Below are 19,992 nucleotides of genomic sequence, written 5' to 3'. Positions count from 1 at the left end.
GGTTAAAGAGATTTAGCAAGTACTGAGGGGACAGCACCTTCGATAGTGGGTTCATGCCTCCATTAAATCTGGGACGATGACGAGAAAGTTCTAAGGTTGTGGATGTGCTTGTTGCCACTAGGGATAAAACATTGATGCTATGTCCGAGGATGTAGTTATTGATTACATTACGCACCATACTTAATGCAATTGTCTGTTGTTTGCAACTTAATACTCGGAAGGGGTTCGGATGATAACTCTGAAGGTGGACTTTTTAGGCATAGATGCATGCTCGGATAGCGGTCTATGTACTTTGTCGTAATGCCCAATTAAATCTCACAATACTTATCATATCATGTATGTGCATTGTCATGCTCTCTCTATTTGTCAATTGCCCGATCGTAATTTGTTCACCCAACATGCTTGTTTATCTTATGGGAGAGACACCTCTAGTGAACTCGTGGACCCCGGTCCATTCTTTTATATTGAATACAATCTACTTGCAATACTTGTTCTACTGTTTTCTGCAAACAATCATCATCCACACTATACATCTAATCCTTTGTTACAGCAAGTCCGGTGAGATTGACAACCTCACTGTTTCGTTGGGGCAAAGTACTTTGGTTGTGTTGTGCGGGTTCCACGTTGGCGCCGGAATCACTGGTGTTGCGCCGCACTACATCCCGCCGCCATCAACCTTCAACGTGCTTCTTGGCTCCTCCTGGTTCGATAAACCTTGGTTTCTTTCTGAGGGAAAACTTGCTGATGTACGCATCACACCTTCCTCTTGGGTTTCCCAACGAACGTGTGTCTTACACACCATCAAGCATTTTTTCTGGCGTCGTTGCCGGGGAGATCAAGACACGCTGCAAGGGGAGTCTCCACAATCCAATCTCTTTACTTTGTTTTTGTCTTGCTTTATTTTATTTACTTACTTGTTTGCTGCATTATATCAAAACACAAAAAAATTAGTTGCTAGCTTTACTTTATTTACTGTCTTGTTCTCCATATCAAAAACACAAAAAAATTAGTTACTTGCATTTACTTTATCTAGTTTGCTTTATTTACTACTGCTAAAATGAGTAACCCCGAAGTTGAAGTTCGTTCGTTTAAGCAACAAGGGGAGAATGTTTAAAAGATGCTTGGTATAGAATTAGTGATGCCCATAATAGGTGCACTGAGAAACACTCCACCACTATCCTACTCAGGAATTTTTATGTTGGTATCTCTAGCTGGAATAGGTATGTTCTTGATTGTCTCGCAGAGGTAACTTCCTAGGCGCTCCTGCTTTAGAAGCTAGTTGCATTATTGAGAGTTTATTTGGAATACCACCTGTTAATGAAGTTAAAATTGAAACCTCTCTTGAAGATGTCATGAAAAAGTTGGAAACCATAGAGCAAAACCTTCCAAGTATTGATACTACTTTGGGAGCATTACTTGATAGCACTGATAAACTTGATAAATCTCTAGGTGGAATCAATGAGAGAATCACCATCTTAGAATCTTGTGCTATCCATGATAATCAAACCAAAAGGATTAGTGAACTTGAAGAGGCTATGGGAACATTGGGTTCAACCTTTTCATCTATAAAGTTTAGAGAAAAAGCTTATGTGGGTAAGGAGCAAAAGTTTATGTATGTCTCTAAAGTGCCTAAACCAAAAAAATATTATTATAGGCCTAAAATTGACAAAGCCCTTAGTATCACTACAGATGGGGAGCTTATGATATCGATGCTCCATCTCTTGATAACACTTGATATACACTTTCGCGCCTAGGCGAAAGGCGTTAAAGAAAAGCGCTTATGGGAGACAACCCATGTTTTTACTACAGTACTTTTATTTTATATTTGAGTCTTGGAAGTTGTTTACTACTGTAGCAACCTCTCCTTATCTTAGTTTTGTGCATTGTTGTGCCAAGTAAAGTCTTTGATAGTAAGGTTCATACTAGATTTGGACTACTGCGCAGAAACAGATTTCTTTGCAGTCACGAATTTCGACCTGCCTCTCTGTAGGTAGCTCAGAAAAATATGCCAATTTACGTGCGTGATCCTCAGATATGTACGCAACTTTCATTCAATTTGAGAATTTTCATTTGAGCAAGTCTGGTGCCTCAATAAAATCCATCTTTACGGACTGTTCTGTTTTGACAGATTCTGCCTTTTATTTCGCATTGCCTCTTTTGCTATGATGGATGAATTTCTTTGTTCCATTAATGTCCAGTAGCTTTGTGCAATGTTCAGAAGTGTTAAGAATTATTGTGTCACCTCTGAACATGTGAATTTTTATTATGCACTAACCCTCTAATGAGTTGTTTCGAGTTTTGTGTGGAGGAAGTTTTCAAGGATCAAGAGAGGGAGATGATACAATATGATCAAGGAGAGTGAAATCTCTAAGCTTGGGGATGCCCCGGTGGTTCACCCCTGCATATTTTAAGAAGACTCAAGCGTCTAAGCTTGGGGATGCCCAAGGCATCCCCTTCTTCATCGACAACATTATCAGTGTTCCTCCCCTGAAACTATATTTTTATTCCATCACATCTTATGTGCTTTGCTTGGAGCGTCGGTTTGTTTTTGTTTTTGTTTTTGTTTGAATAAAATGGATCCTAGCATTCATTGTGTGGGAGAGAGACACGCTCCGCTGTTGCATATGGACAAATATGTCCTTAGGCTTTACTCATAGTATTCATGGCGAAGGTTGAATCTTCTTCGTTAAATTGTTATATGGTTGGAATCGGGAAATGCTACATGTAGTAATTCTAAAATGTCTTGAATAATTTGATACTTGGCAATTGTTGTGCTCATGTTTAAGCTCTTGCATCATACACTTTGCACCTATTAATGAAGAAACACCTAGAGCTTGCTAAAATTTGGTTTGCATAATTGGTCTCTCTAAAGTCTAGATAATTTCTAGTATTGAGTTTGAACAACAAGGAAGACGGTGTAGAGTCTTATAATTTTTATAATATGTCTTTTATGTGAGTTTTTCTGCACCGGTTCATCCTTGTGTTTGTTTCAAATAACCTTGCTATCCTAAACCTTGTATCGAGAGGGAATACTTCTCATGCATCCAAAATCCTTGAGCCAACCACTATGCCATTTGTGTCCACCATACCTACCTACTACATGGTATTTACCCGCCATTCCAAAGTAAATTGCTTGAGTGCTACCTTTAAAGTTTCCATTCTTTACCTTTGCAATATATAGCTCATGGGACAAATAGCTTAAAAACTATTGTGGTATTGAATATGTACTTATGCACTTTATCTCTTATTAAGTTGCTTGTTGTGCGATAACCATGTTTCCGGGGACGCCATCAACTACTCTTTGTTGAATATCATGTGAGTTGCTATGCATGTTCGTCTTGTCTGAAGTAAGGGAGATTTACCACTCATTTAATGGTTAGAGCATGCATATTGTTAGAGAAGAACATTGGGCCGCTAACTAAAGCCATGAATCATGGTGGAAGTTTCAGTTTTGGACATATTTCCTCAATCTCATATGAGAACATTAATTGTTGCTACATGCTTATGCATTAAAGAGGAGTCCATTATCTGTTGTCTATGTTGTCCCGGTATGGATGTCTAAGTTGAGAATAATCAAAAGCGAGAAATCCAATGCGAACTTTCTCCTTAGACCTTTGTACAGGCGGCATAGAGGTACCCCTTTGTGACACTTGGTTAAAACATGTGTATTGCGATAATCCCGGTAATCCGAGCTAATTAGGACAAGGTGCGGGCACTATTAGTATACTATGCATGAGGCTTGCAACTTGTAAGATATAATTTACATGATACATATGCTTTATTACTACCGTTGACAAAATTGTTTCTTGTTTTCAAAACCAAAGCTCTAGCACAAATATAGCAATCAATGCTTCCCTCTGCGAAGGGCCTTTCTTTTACTTTTATGTTGAGTCGGTTCACCTATTTCTCTCCACCTCAAGAAGCAAACACTTGTGTGAACTGTGCATTGATTCCTACATACTTGCATATTGCACTTGTTATACTACTTTACATTGACAATATCCATGAGATATACATGTTACAAGTTGAAAGCAACCGCTGAAACTTAATCTTCCTTTGTGTTGCTTCAATACCTTTACTTTGATTTATTGCTTTATGAGTTAACTCTTATGCAAGACTTATTGATGCTTGTCTTGAAAGTACTATTCATGAAAAGTCTTTGCTTTATGATTCATTTGTTTACTCATGTCATTACCATTGTTTTGATCGCTGCATTCATTACATATGCTTACAATAGTATGATCAAGGTTATGATGGCATGTCACTCCGGAAATTATCTTTGTTATCGTTTACCTGCTCGGGACGAGCAGGAACTAAGCTTGGGGATGCTGATACGTCTCCGACGTATCGATAATTTCTTATGTTCCATGCCACATTATTGATGATATCTACATGTTTTATACACATTATATGTCGTATTTATGCATTTTCCGGCACTAACCTATTAACGAGATGCCGAAGAGCCAGTTGTTGTTTTCTGCTGTTTTTGGTTTCAGAAATCCTAGTAAGGAAATATTCTCGGAATTGGACGAAATCAACGCCCAAGGGCCTATTTTGCCACGAAGCTTCCAGAAGACCGAAGAGAAGACGAAGTGGGGCCACGGGGCGCCGCCACACTAGGGCGGCGCGGCCAGCATAGGGCCCGCGCGGCCCTGTTGTGTGGGGCCCCCGTGACGCCTCCTGACCTGCCCTTCCGCCTACTTAAAGCCTCCGTCGCGAAACCCCCAGTACCGAGAGCCACGATACGGAAAACCTTCCAGAGACGCCGCCGCCAATCCCATCTCGGGGGATTCAGGAGATCGTCTCCGGCACCCTGCCGGAGAGGGGAATCATCTCCCGGAGGACTCTTCACCGCCATGGTCGCCTCCGGAGTGATGTGTGAGTAGTTCACCCCTGGACTATGGGTCCATAGCAATAGCTAGATGGTCGTCTTCTCCTCATGTGCTTCATTGTCGGATCTTGTGAGCTGCCTAACATGATCAAGATCATCTATCTGTAATGCTATATGTTGTGTTTGTCGGGATCCGATGGATAGAGAATACTATGTTATGTTGATTATCAATCTATTACCTATGTGTTGTTTATGATCTTGCATGCTCTCCGTTATTAGTAGAGGCTCTGGCCAAGTTTTTACTCTTAACTCCAAGAGGGAGTATTTATGCTCGATAGTGGGTTCATGCCTCCATTAAATGCTGGGACGATGATGAGAAAGTTCTAAGGTTGTGGATGTGCTGTTGCCACTAGGGATAAAACATTGATGCTATGTCCGAGGATGTAGTTATTGATTCAATTACGCACCATACTTAATGCAATTGTCTATTGTTTGCAACTTAATACTGGAAGGGGTTCGGATGATAACCTGAAGGTGGACTTTTTAGGCATAGATGCATGCTGGATAGCGGTCTATGTACTTTGTCGTAATGCCCAATTAAATCTCACAATACTTATCATATCATGTATGTGCATTGTCATGCTCTCTCTATTTGTCAATTGCCCGATCGTAATTTGTTCACCCAACATGCTCGTTTATCTTATGGGAGAGACACCTCTAGTGATGCTGTGGACCCCGGTCCATTCTTTTACATTGAATACAATCTCATCGCAATACTTGTTCTACTCGTTTTCTGCAAACAATCATCATCCGCACTATACATCTAATCCTTTGTTACGAGCAAGCCGGTGAGATTGACAACCTCACTGTTTCGTTGGGGCAAAGTACTTTGGTTGTGTTGTGCGGGTTCCACGTTGGCGCCGGAATCCCTGGTGTTGCGCCGCACTACATCCCGCCGCCATCAACCTTCAACGTGCTTCTTGGCTCCTCCTGGTTTGATAAACCTTGGTTTCTTTCTGAGGGAAAACTTGCTGCTGTACGCATCACACCTTCCTCTTGGGGTTCCCATAATCGGAGCAGGATCATTATCAAGAATTTGAACATGGTAAACAAGTTGCATATTAAGGGAATGGTTTTTGGCAATCCCATCATGACTATGACAAGTTTCATAAGGATAATTATAACCTATGTCATAGTATTCTTTATAATAATTGTCAAAGATTGGAGGCATAGTATCATCATAAGAAATAGAATAGTTATCTTCCGCAGTGTGTTCATATGTAATCATACCATCATTGTTACTAGAAGGAGATGTATCAAACATATAATCATCAATAGCAAAAGGATTTTCAAACACCTCATCCCCAAGCTTAGAGCTTTCTATATCATTATGGGAAGAAGCATGGATAGTACTAATACTATGGCAATTATTAACATCATCATTTTCAGAATTAGTTTCCCAGAGATTTTATCAAAAGTAGTGTGTTCTTCCAAATCATGATCACCAATATAGGTAAAGGGCATAGGAAGATCATTGTACTCAGATTCATTATCATAATAATCATTAGGAGCAACATACTTACGGTTACCTATCGTTATCTCATACACGCGGGGATATGCCGTTACCTCTTTCTTTTTATTCCCCCTCTTCTTCTTCTTTTTCGTTCCCTTCTTCTTCTTCTTCTTCTTCTTTTCCTTCTCCTCGTTCCCGTCTTTAGGAGGAAGAGGCTTGAAGGGAGGCTTCTCCACATAACCTGATTTATTTCCAGAAACAATAGAAGAAACTTGGGAGGATTCCTCCTTTTCATTAATAAGTTCAAAACACACAGCGGTACTATCATATTTTGGCAAAGTGTCATCTTCTAAAATATTTTGTATGTAAGTATTTGTGTAGCAATTATCAATGCAATAAGAAAGACACCCATGCAGGACACTATTAATATCAAGAGCACTCATATCCACCAAAGAAGTTTTTCTCAATAACTCTTCACACTCCAAAAATAATGTAAGTTCATCATGCTGATTAGGAGTGATTTCATCATCACAATACAAATTTGCAGCACTCATGGGGTTCGAATTATCATTGGAGGAGCATTGAAAATTAAAATGACCCACTCTATGGCAAAGTTCACAAATAAAAGGATAGAGGGCACAAACTTTTTTACCAAGATCATCTAGAGCCCTAGACCACTTTCTAGTTTTTTCATTCCTGTGATGGATACAATATTCTTATTAAATTTTATTCTTTTCACAAGGTCTATGAACTCCACAAAAATTAACATGCTTATAGGAAATAGCATTCTCAGAAGTTTGAGCATGTTCATTGCAATCATTAACAACAATTTCATTTTCCATACAAGTGTCTTTAAAAGGTTCATGATACATGTACCAATTTTCTTTAGGAACATTAATATGAGAAGCAAAGGCTCTATAGCAGTCGACCATAATTTGAGGATCAAGACCATATTTAGCACTAAGCTCTTGAAAACCAGCAGTTTCAATGAAAGACTTAATGCATTCATATTCATAGTTTATACCTGATTCTTTACCTTTGTCGTTCTCCCAATCTTCAGTATTCTCCTGAATCCGATCAAGAAGGTCCCATTTAAACTCTTATTTGTTGCGCGTGAATGATCCAGAACAAGTAGTAGCCAGCAAGGTTTTATCTTGAAAAGAAAGTCTTGCATAGAAATTATCAATGATGATATTACCAGGAAGCTCATGAATGGGACATTTGAGCATTAAAGACTTCAATCTCCCCATGCTTGGGCAATACTCTCTCCATCATGAGGCCGAGAAATTATATATGCGGTTTCGGTCTTTGTGAATTTCACTTGGAGGATAGAATTTAGAATAAAATAGAGGCATAATATCCTTCCAATCAAGAGAATGCCTATTCTTCAGCAATTTATACCAATGCGCCGCTTTACCAGACAGCGACATAGAGAATAGTTTCTTCCTAACTTCATCCATTGAAATACCTGCACACTTGAATAACCCGCATAATTCATGTAAAAACAATAAATGATCTCCAGGATGGACAGTTCCATCCCCTTCATAGCGGTTATCCACAACACGTTCAATAATTTTCATAGGTATTTTATATGGAATACTTTCAACAAGTGGGTTTAAAATATCGCAAGCATCATTAGAGTTATCGCATATGGGAGATAAAGTATTATCAGAGCAAATTTTCTCCCCTAAAGATGGGAAGCTAAAAAGATCATAAGAACTAGCTTCCCCAAGCTTAGACTTTTCCATAGCATTAGCAGTAATTGCATTCATACTAATAACATTGCTACTATCATGCAGATAAGGTTCCATAGGTTTTTTAATTTCCGCATCAAACCATTCATGTCTTAGCTCAGGAAAAAGATTAAAAAGTTCACTATTTTTTTTATTGTTTTCCATTATGCCTAACTAGTGAAAAATAAAAACAAGAAACAAAAAGATGCAATTGCAGGATCTAAAGGAAATAGCTTCGAGCACTCACACACCGGCAACAGTGCTAGGAAATAGCTTAGTAGTCGGAGGATGTGAATACCTTTTACCTTACCTCCCGACAACGGCGCCGAGAAAATAGCTTGATGTCTACGCACGCTTCTATTCCTGTAGACAATGTTGGGCCTCCAAGAGCATAGGTTTGTAGAACAACAGCAAGTTTCCCTTAAGTGACTCACCCAAGGTTTGTCGAACTCTGGGAGGTAGAGGTCAAAGTTATCCCTCTCAAGCAACCCTGCAATTAAGATACAAGAAGTCTCTTGTGTCCCCAACACACCTAATACACTTGTCAGATGTATAGGTGCACTAGTTCGGCGAAGAGATAGTGAAATACAAGTAATATGGATGATTGTAAGTAGTAATTGCAATCTGAAATAAAGATGACAGCAAGCAAACATGTAACAGAACTTGTTGGAAACAGTGTTTTAATGTTTAGAAACAAGGCCTAGGGATCATACTTTCACTAGTGGACACACTCAACAATGATCACATAACTGAATAAATAAATGCTAATCTCAAACACTCTCTTATTGGATAACAAACACCATTCATTGTGTAGGGCTACAAGAGCACCCTCAAGCCGGAGTAAACAAGCTCCACAACTTCATAAAGGAATAACACGATGCGCACACTGTCACCGTCACACCGTGGAGAGTGAATCCGGAGTTCATATTAAAGTAACCTCTAGAGTGCATAATAGAAAAGAGTAACATCTACATATTCAACTAGATTACAAAGCTCATGATCACATAAAGATCACATGGGAGAGAGAGATGAACCACATAGCTACCGGTAGAGCCCTCAGCCTCGGGGGAGAATTACTCCCTCCTCATCATGGGAGACAGCAACGGAGATGAAGATGGCGGTGGTGTCGATGGAGATGACTTCCGGGGGCACTTCCCCGTCCCGGAGGTGTGCCAGAACAGAGACTTCTGTCCCCCGAAACGGAGTTTCGCGATGGCGGTGGCGCCCCTGGAGTCTTTCTGGAGTATGATTGATTGATTGAGGGTTTTCGCGTCGCGAGGGATATATAGGCGAAAGGGCAGCGTCGGTGGAGTCCCGAGGGGCCCACACCATAGGGTGGGGCGGCCCCCCTCCTGCCCGCGCCGGCTGATGGGGAGGAGGCCACGGGCCTCCTCCGGCCCGGCCCTTCGGTTCCGTGAGTCTTCTGGCGAAATAGAATTTCTGTGATTTTTCTGGATTTTTCCGAGCACTTTGGTTTTTGGGCCTTTTCTGCAATAAACAGACATAACAAACAGAAACTGGCACTGTGGCATCTTGTTAATAGGTTAGTTCCGAAAAATGCATCAAAACGATATAAAGTATGGATAAAACATGTAGATATTGTCATAAAACTAGCATGGAACATAAGAAATTATAGATACGTTGGAGACGTATCACAACACACAGATTTCCCTGCCCCTGCAATTTCTTGAATCATCTTGCGCCATTGCTTGAAACCTGGTGCAGAACCACCCTGAATGTTGTACTCTTCGTTCATGAAGGCTATTGGTTCAGTTTCCATTTCATATCGTACATGCAATCCTTCATTGGGTAGCCCAAAGACTTTATTGTAACTTGCTGCATCGACGGGAATGGCCCTCCTCCCTGGTATAGCTAGCTCACTTCGAATTGGGTCAAAACATGCCAAGACCCACATGCTTAGATCAATAGGCATCTCAGTAGCTTTAACCATCAACATTCCTCCCCACCCCCACTCTGTGATCAACGTCTTCTGATCACCTGATAAAATTTCATTCAGCTTCACAAGTCTAGCAGGAGACGCTTTATTCCTACCAAGCTGCACACCATGATAAGGAGAAAAAAGGTCAAATAGTAATTCAGGACAATTTCACACACAACATAAGAAAACTAATACACATATTTGTAGAAACACACAAGCGAGGAAGTATGAATTGGACATACCGACAGGAACGCACGGCTTTTCTTAGGTCAACCACAGTTGCAGAAGGTCCACCACCTGAAGTAGCACCACGGGATCGTAAATTAGTAGCGGGTACAGGATTCAGACCATTCATGTTCATATGATTATCCGCAACTGCAGCCTGAAAAAAGGAACAACATATTCAACATAAGTAAGGACAAGGTAATGTCAGAACAACTCAATTTACTTCCAAAAAAACGACTAAGGCATGCTATCAAAAGACAACTCAAATACTTTCAGAAAAGCAAACTTAAGTATGCTATGAAAAACAAATTAAGGTCAGATGCAATACCTGCTGGCGAGGCTGCACGCCTGTTACTGCAGATCTACCCGTTGCTCCATCTGGTAGTTGTAGACGCGGAAACCTCTTAGTCATCTCCCTACCCTGTTGGTGAATAGAAACAAAAACAAAAAATCAATTTAACATGCAACTCTACATCACCCCTTATGCAAGTTAGTGTACATGGTCATACAAAAATGTACAAAAGCTCTGTTCTGCTAAAACTTCGGGAAAAAATACATTAACTTTGCTCTACTAGCTGCTAGTTATATTGCGGCATAACTTAGTGTATAAGATGTGCTCAGCTTGATAACATTAAGGAAAATAGGATAATGACAAACGGCTTATTTAAGACAGAAAATGGCTAACTCAAGGCATGGTTCATGGCATGAAATAAAAAAAACTTAAAAAGAACCACCAGCCAAACTTAATTACTCCTAGTGGACAACTTAATTATAATAACAGAACAACTTGTTTAAAACAGATAATGGGCAACTCAAGGCATATTACATGTCATGGAAAAATAAGAAATCAACTTAAGTAAGAACCACCAGCCAACTTAATTACTTCTAGTGGACAACTTAATCATAATGATAGAACAACTCGTGGCATCGTTCATGGCATGGAAAATTCAGAAAGCAACTTAAGTAACAACCACGAGCCAACTTAATTACTCCGACTTAACGCCAACTCGTGGCATCTCATGGCATGGCAAAAACAACTTAGGCTAGAATAAGTATCAACCACAACTGCAAAGTTACTCTACATGATCCATACATAACCTACATGCTCTGTACACTGTACTGCAAAAACTTCGAGAAACCATGGTTGGAAAAACATGTAAACCACTGAGTACCAAGTTGCAAAATAAACCACTGAGAACATAAAGTTGTACTAGAATCATCTAATTTCGGGTGTACCACACACAACTGAACCAAAATTATTCCAACCATGCTCTACAGCGAAACCATGGGAACAATAACAAACAAGTACAAATTACTCCAAACCATGCTCTACAGGGGACCATGAGAACCATAGAACAAGGACAAAAAGTGGATATACAGGGGAGAGTCCATGCACTGCCATCCATCTACTTCCAAAATCCCGCACCATCAAAATGGGGACAAAATTGACCAGATAATCAAGTCCTACTGGGGGATTGGGGAGATCTGAGCACATATCGCTTACCTGAGTAGCTGGATCTGCAACTGCTCAAGCGTGCGGACACGGCGAACGCACACGGGACGATCTCCGTCCACGATCTGGGCGAAACACCACGCGCCTAGTGCACGACCACTGATACGGCGGCGATGAAGCTCCTGGACGGTGAATCGACTGCACCCACCTGAGAAAAGGTCGATCTCCGTCGCGGAGATCGAAGCAGTACCTCGCGCCTCGCCCCCACCGCCGTCGACCTCCCGCTCCTTACGCCTACTGAGCTCACGAGGACCTCCCCGGAAGCTTCGCGAAATCGAGCGCCGGCGAGCAACCTACCCCTCACCCCCCGGACCCCTAGCGAATCGCGGCGCCGGCGAGCACGCCGTCGCTCATCCCGAACCCTAGCTAATCGCCGGCCGGAGCTCACGAGAGAAATGGGGAACGAGCGAATGAGACGTTTCGCGAGTGTCTTCCTTGCACGCGCGCGACGCGGATGGCCCTTCAAGCGTGGTGCGGTCGCGGTGACGGTAGGGCCCTCAGGTGGGGACGGTCGGAACAGGGCGGAAATCTCTGGTTCTCCATCCGAGATCCAACGGCCAGCAATTGTTGGCGCGCCACAACAAACAAGCCACCGTGCACTTTTTAGCGTTTGGGTTGTTTTTAAAGCGAATCCCCTTCCTCGCGATTGACTGCCCTAGCATTCACCCTGTCTCCGCGTGAAGCGCTCGCGCAAGCGACAGCAATTCCCTTTCGGTCGCCCATTCCCTTTTCGGCAAGCCCGGTTTCCTCCAAGCCATCTGCCGCCGCGATGACCCACTCCTCCTCGGCGACGTCTGCCTTCCAGCATCCTCCTCGTCCGCACTACCCCCAAGGCGGGGCCGTCCAGAACCAGGAGCGGAGGTCTAGCTGCTGCCCCAGTGAGCCCTCCGCCACAACGTCCTTCCCGGCCTTCTGATGACTACCTCCCTCCGCCCCGGGGACGTCCAGGATCAGGAGGAGGAGCGGAGCCCTAGCTGCAGCCCGTCGACCTCTCCTCCCTGGCCTTCCTGCACCTCGACGAACTCCGAAGAAACGATATGTTCCCCGACCTCCCCCAGATCCTCGGATCAAATCCTGGATTGCCTCTTCATACCGCCGAGCCCACGGCGTCGCCAAACTTGACCTGCCTCTCTGGCTCCGGCGGCAGCCGGAGAGGTGGCCCCGCTCCTGCCCAATCTCGCTCCTAAAGTGGCCCTCACATGCTCCCCATCTGTCGGCCTGGCCCTTTGTTTTGTTTGGTGAGGGACGCTGCCGGCCTGGCCTTTTTTTTTCAATTCCCTTTGTTTTGGAGATGGACAATGTGACCCGCCCGACATTTCTTTTTCAATTCTCTTTTATTATTATTAAGGCGTGATTTCAGTTTAATAAAGAAATCAAGTAATTTGAGCTACAATTCTTTTTTCTACAATTCCCTTTTTTGTACGTATATTTTCTATTTTTTCTTTTGTGTCAAAATTTATATTATTTGGAGAATTTTTTTCCCTTTTTTGGGTCAGTGGTTTTATTGGGGGAAGGTAACGGGTGGGAAAAACCACTTGCAACTCAAATGAACTATTAGTTGCAACTCAAGATAGCTCCATATTTTTCATTTGAAAACAATGTTACCACTGTTAGGATCAGTAACTTTTCGCATTTACCGTTAGTAAATAACGGGCAAAAGGATTGACAAATTCTGAGCTAAAAAAAGTCACCAATATATTCTAAATTGAATTAACTTTTGCGTAGTCAACTTTTCACGTTTACCGTTGATAAATAACTAGCATAGTTGTTGATAAATTGTGAGCTAATAAAATTAACAAAATATTTTACATAAAATTAGCTTTTCGGGTTGGTCACTTTTCCCGATAAATAACTAGAAGAGGTGTTGATAAATTGTGATCTAAAAAGTTAAAATAATATTTTAAATGAAATTAGCTTTTCGGGTCGTTTACTTTTCGCATCTACCGTTGATAAAATAAAGGGCAGAGAGTTGATAACGTGTGAGGTAAAAAAAGTAAAAATATAATGTTTTAAATGAAATTAGCTTTTCGGGTCAGTTACTTTTCGCATTTATCATTGATAAAATAGGTAGAGGATTGATAACTTGTGAGGTAATAAAGTTAACAAAATGATTAAATGAAATTAGCTTTTCGGATCGGTCACTTTTCGCATTTACCGTTGATAAAATAGCGGGCAAAGGGTTGATAACTTGCGAGCTAAAAAAGTTAACAAGATATTGTAAATAAAATTAGCTTTTCAGGCCGGTCACTTTTTGCATTTACCATTGATAAAAAAGATAAGAAAATATTTCAAATGAAATTGACTTTTTGGGTCGGTCACTTTTCGCATTTACCGTTGATAAAATAAGGACGGCATATGGTTGATAACTTCTAAGCTAAAAAATTAAAAAAGAAAATTCAACCAAATTAGACTTTTGGGTCTATCACTTTACGCATTTACTATTGATAAAATAACGGGCATAGGGTTGATAACTTATGAGCTAAAAAAATTAACAAAATATTTTTAATGAAATTAGCTTTTTGGGTCGGTCGATGTTCGCATTGGCTGTTGATGAAATAACGGGTAGAGAGTTCATAACTTGTGAGCTAAAAAATTAACAAAATATTTAAATAAAATTTATCTTTTCGGGTCCATCACTTTTCGCATTTACCATTTATAAAATAACGGGATAACTTATGATCTAAAAAGGTTGTCAAAATATATTAAACAAAATTAACTTCTCAGGTTGGTAATTTTCACATTTACCATTAATAAATCACTTTTTTTAGGGTTGATGATTCTTAGCATGATTTCTATTTTATCAAAACATATTAACATGGATGCTAGTTTATGGATGTTAGTTTTGAAAATCTCGTCGAGACGGATTCATCGATAAAAATGCATTTAAAATGAAATTGTCGTTCGAGATTACAAAATTTGAATTTCTTTCCCAAAAAAAGTTCATATTTCACGTGCATTAATTTTATCGGCGGGACTGGTAACTCCGTTTTACTTCTTTGTTTTCTGTGAATCCCAATTTCACTTGTGATTCCAAACACAAAGTTCGATTTTTTACTTTTACGGTTTTACCAGATACACACTTGCCAATATATTTAGACTAAGCTCATGATAAATTAGGTTCAAATTTAAATCTAAGTTATTAGACGAGCTCCCACTCAAAACAACATCCCTCGCGTTATCTTAGTGAATACACGAACCACATCCACTGCACCAAGTCTGATCCTCATGGGAGAAGATGTATCTTGAAAGGCGAACAATGAAGTGTTCGTCATATCATTTATATGACTCGTGCATTATCTTTTGGTTTTCGGTGTTCCGAAACCATGTATGTGCATGCTAGGCTAATAGAGTTTTTTTCTTTTTAAAGAAGAATAAGAGAGATGTGTTGCATCATCCCTAAAATAGGACACGATGCCTATATGAATGCTAATCATACAAAGAATAAAGTTTCATCAATATTATGTTGCCTGTGATTTTTTTTCTGTCCATTACACCTTATGAGAGAATAGTGAACTGAAGCCATGAACTCCGGTCCACTTTTTATTATAAGAAACAACTTTCGAACACTTTTAACACTTTTTATATTTTTTGCATTAATTAACTCCGAAAATAAAAAATTACTATTAGAAAACACAAACAAAAATACCAAAAATACCTTTATCTTATTATTTTTACTTTCCTTGTCTAGACATAGATTATTTTATTCTATTTATTGATAAGTTTATTTCAGTTTTATTAATACAAAATCTTATGCGTGACAACCACATGGTGGAGTTCGGGAAACAAGGCAAATAATTTTTTTTGTAGGTTGCTTCAAGAGGAGAATAGAAAGACATCTCTCCGCCAATTCCCCGAGAGTTTGATATACACCCTCGAGTCACACTTGTGCGGAAAAGACGCTTTCTATAACACTCTGCAGTTGAAGTCCCAACGAGTTGGTACACACGGAGTTGATGCTATCAACAAGCATGTCACAAAATCAAATCTTATAGACAAAGCTATAGACATAGGCTCCATCTCGTTTGTGAACACATAATTTTTTAAGTACCTCACAAAGAAGATGTGAAAAGGAATAAAGGACAAGAATGTCATAAAACCGGATCTCATAAACAAAGCTGTATGCATAGGGCTGCATCTCGTATGTGAAGAAGTACCTCACAAATAAGATCTGAAAAGGAAAAGTATACAACGCTTGACAACCAGTCAGAGAAACAAATCAACAAAACAAAGAAATAGAGGAGAAGGAGTCGATGTACAGACGCCCTGTAGTGTGTCGGTGATGAGCGTTCGTCTTGGCGGCTGCAACCGCCAGACACAGATGAGAACATATTTTGGAGGAGGGACATGATGTGAAGGAAGTACCTGGCTAGAGTCACAGCTCCTAGCGACGGGTAGGAAGAGGAGGAGATACGACGGGGAAGGGACGAGAGGACCAAATGACAACCGACCAATCGATGGCTACAGTCTGCGACCTCCTTGTCCCCCGCAGCCTAGTCACAAGGCACCGCGCTGACGCCAGGAACCCGCCTAAGATGGCTCCCCTCGCCATCAGGGCACCCTCACATCACCAGTGGCAGAAAGCGCGTGAGGGCATCTCCAGTGGCGCGACGCAAATGGACGTTGAGCGATCGTTTACGTCCGTGCAGACCGGAAATGTTCTGACAGTCTGACACCACCTCCAGCGGGGCGACGCATCATGTCAGGGGCGTTCGCGACGACGCAAACGCGACGCAAATATGCGTCAGGTTTGCGTCTCCGTGGACGCTGCACGGTCGCACCTAGCGTCCGCTCGCTTCCCCACGGGCCCTCATGGCAGCGACCCAGGTTCGACCGGCCTCGAATTCACAGCAAGCGCGCGAATGTCAACCGCCGGTGTGGCAACTGCGCCGATCAACCCGCCAACCGCGCAATGGAGCGCCGAACCGCCGCGGAAGAGCAACCGCCGGCCTCTTCATTATACGCGCCGCCGTTAATCCCCGCAGATTATAACCCCTGCGTCTACGGTAATTCAAGTCGAACCGCCTCCTTCTTCTTCTTCCTCTTCTTCTTCTTCTCCAACACCGGCACGCCATGAGCGACTACACGCTGCCGTCGGACTCAGAGAGCGAGGGCAAGTAGCCCGGATTTCTGCATTGGTGGGAATCCTGTGCGACGCCAAGCGATCCGGGCTCCATGCCCAGCGACCCTGCCTCCACGCCGACTGAGGAGGAGGAGGACGGAGGCGGCAATACCAGCGAAAGCCAGGAGAAGGACGGAGGCGGTGCTGGCAGCGACGCCGACGACAAGGAGGAGGGGCAGGAGGAGGAGGAGGACTCCGACACCAAGTTCGTCCGGCTGGAGGCGCAGGAGGCGGCGGACGACAAGGCGGCCGCAAGGAAGAAGTCCAGGGCCCGGGCAAGGGCGCTGGCGCGGGCGGCGCGTCGTCGTCGTCGTCCGTTCACCGACGACGAAGACGACATTTCTTCCAGTTTCAACTCCTCGACGGGCGCGTCGTCCTCCAGTTCCTCTTCCGACGAGGAGGTGACAAACAAGAGGCGCAGGAGTTTGGACGACGAGGCAGGGCCTTCTAACAAGAAGGCCAAAAATTAGTTTTAGTTTATATATTTTTTTAACTTGTTCTGCTTTGTATGTTAAATATGTTTGATCCAATTCAATTGAAGTATCCGGTGAATTGTTTAGGCTATAATATATTCAATTGGAGCAACACGACACCATTCAGTACTACTTTTTCGAGTTTAAACTTGCTCATTCAACAAAAATGAGAAGAAGTAGCACGAAAAAAAACACTTGCATGTCCAAAATGCGTCGGACCGCTGGAGGTAGCCTCCGACGCAAACGGATATTTCGCCTTCGCGGTCATTTTGGCGTCCGTCTAGCGACGCAAACGGACACCCACGGACAATTTAGACGTCCGAAATACGTCGCACCGGGAGATGCCCTGGGGGCGCAGACATGCCATAATGCCCTGAGATTGCAGGGAAGGAGACGAGTAGGTGTGAGAGAAACGAGCTTCGGCACGGAAGATATTTTTGCCTCCGCCTTAACGAGGAAGATGAGAGGAGGGGAGAGGAGGTATCAATCTGTTTGGCCAGTGCGCTCTAGTTTTTCACATTCCACACAAGACCGGAGTAAAGAAATAAAGTCTTCACCCTCCCCTGAATCGTGGGCCCTGAATATCAAGTGGCCCAACTGTCATGGACGTTTGTAGTTTTACCAGAAGAGAACAAACAATAAAGGAAATCAAATGGCAGCAGTCAATCCATGGGGCGAAAACAAACTGTTTGACCCGAATCGGACAGATGACAAGTGTGTGCGTGCGAGAGGTGCCTCAACAGCCGGTTAGGCTAGAGCCCTTTATAGATAGAATGTGATATGGTGATGAACTATTTTCTTGGATTGTGTTGAAAATTGGATTTGAAGTTTTAAAGAAAATATTGATTTGAAATATTTTTGAAATGTACGAGATACAAGTATCAAAGTTTAAATTAATATGATGTCAACATATGGTTGAACGGTCAATAGGTGATAAATATCAATGTGAAACAAAGCTTAAGAGTTGGGTTTAGAAGATTTGCTAGGTGGCTACATCTTTAACTCCCTAAAAGTTTTGGATGCCAAAAAAAAGTTGACGGTTGGTTGGTGCTGGCAGTGGGGCCGCTGTTGGTGCCCTGCAGTGGACACGTCTCCACTTATCCAGATCATCATGGGACCCACAACTTGTCCACGTTAGTGCGCCGGACCCACATCACCGTGCAAAATGGGAACCCGAGCCAGCCCCACGTCCATGCCCGTGCCATTGCTTCCCCTTTCTTTCCTCGCGCCCCATTGTTCTTCTTCTCCGCCAGCGGCAGTCCTTCTCCGGTAGGCGGGTGATGTCTAGTTTCTCTTTGACCTCACGTTCTTCATGGCCGCGAGTATGGACCCGTGCCTTTGACAAGATGCCCTGACTGCCCACGCCAGGAGCCTCTTAAGCGGTTGATTTGTAAGACGAACGACAACGGAAACCGTGGACGTGAGTTCCTTGCATGCGAGAGCTTGCCATATAGAGAGGGGGATAAGTTTAGATCTCGCTCCAATTGCTTTGTTTTCTCTCGATTTTCTTGTTATTCCCTCGAATTTGGGATTTAGGGTTCACGTTGTTGTTTTCAGATCCTGAAGAAATGCAGGCATTCCGAGTGGACCAATGTGTACGTTCAGAGGCTTCAATTGTAGGAATCAATTGGGGCTATTGGGGAGCGCAATTTGGGAGGGGGGACTTGCTGTAGAGAATATGGCGGAGAGAGTAGCCGTTCCGATTATGCCTAATGCTCCCAATGCAGAACTGGTGGAAGTGAAGGGAGAACTGAAGAAAATGAACAAGCAGTTAAGGCAGTTGATCGAGTTGAAGAAGCAAGCTAATCTGATGGTTGGTTATTTTTTTTGTATAATTGCGATCAGATTCTTATCATTGCTCATCAGGCGCTAGAAGTTGTTACAAGGGATTCCTTGTTACAAATCCATTATTTAGTTACATGTACTTGTAGTTGTTTTCAAAGTTAGTGTGTGCATTCACCGAAATTACCAAAAAAAAAATAAGTGTTAGGAAATATAGGAATGCTAAAGATAGTCGATAATTGTTAGAGGGGTGATGAATAATGCATTCACCGAAATTCTACAAATATGTATGTCTCGTGTTTATACCAAAATTATACCACTTTTGGGACGTTTCAAATAACCAAAACTATATCCTAAACTATATTCCCTAAAAGAAAAGGAACGCTAAAGAAAGTTAATAATTCTTAGAGGGGTGATAAATAATCCATTTGCCGAAATCCCCCAAATATGACAAATATGTATGTCTCATGTTTCTACCAAAATTATACCACTTTTGGGATATTTCAAATTACCAAAACTATATTCCCTAAAAGAAAAGAAATGCTAAAGATAGTTGATAATTGTTAGAGGGGTGATAAATAATTCATTCACAGAAATCCCTCAAATATGTATGCCTCATGTTTATACCAAAATTATACCACTTTTGGGCCGTTTCAAATTATCAACACTATATCTCAAACTATATTCCCTAAAAGAAAAGGAATGTTAAAGAGAGTTGATACTTGTTAGAGGGGTGACAAATAATGCATTCACCGAAATCCGCAAATATGTATGTCTCTTGTTTACACCAAAATTATACCACTTTTCAGTTTAACATTTTTAGATCGTGGAAAATAATGCATAAATAGAGGGAATATAGTTACG

The sequence above is a fragment of the Lolium rigidum genome, chromosome 1 (genome assembly GCF_022539505.1).
Source record: "Lolium rigidum isolate FL_2022 chromosome 1, APGP_CSIRO_Lrig_0.1, whole genome shotgun sequence".
NCBI classification, from domain to species: domain Eukaryota; kingdom Viridiplantae; phylum Streptophyta; class Magnoliopsida; order Poales; family Poaceae; genus Lolium; species Lolium rigidum.
Note: the sequence above shows the minus strand (reverse complement) of the source record.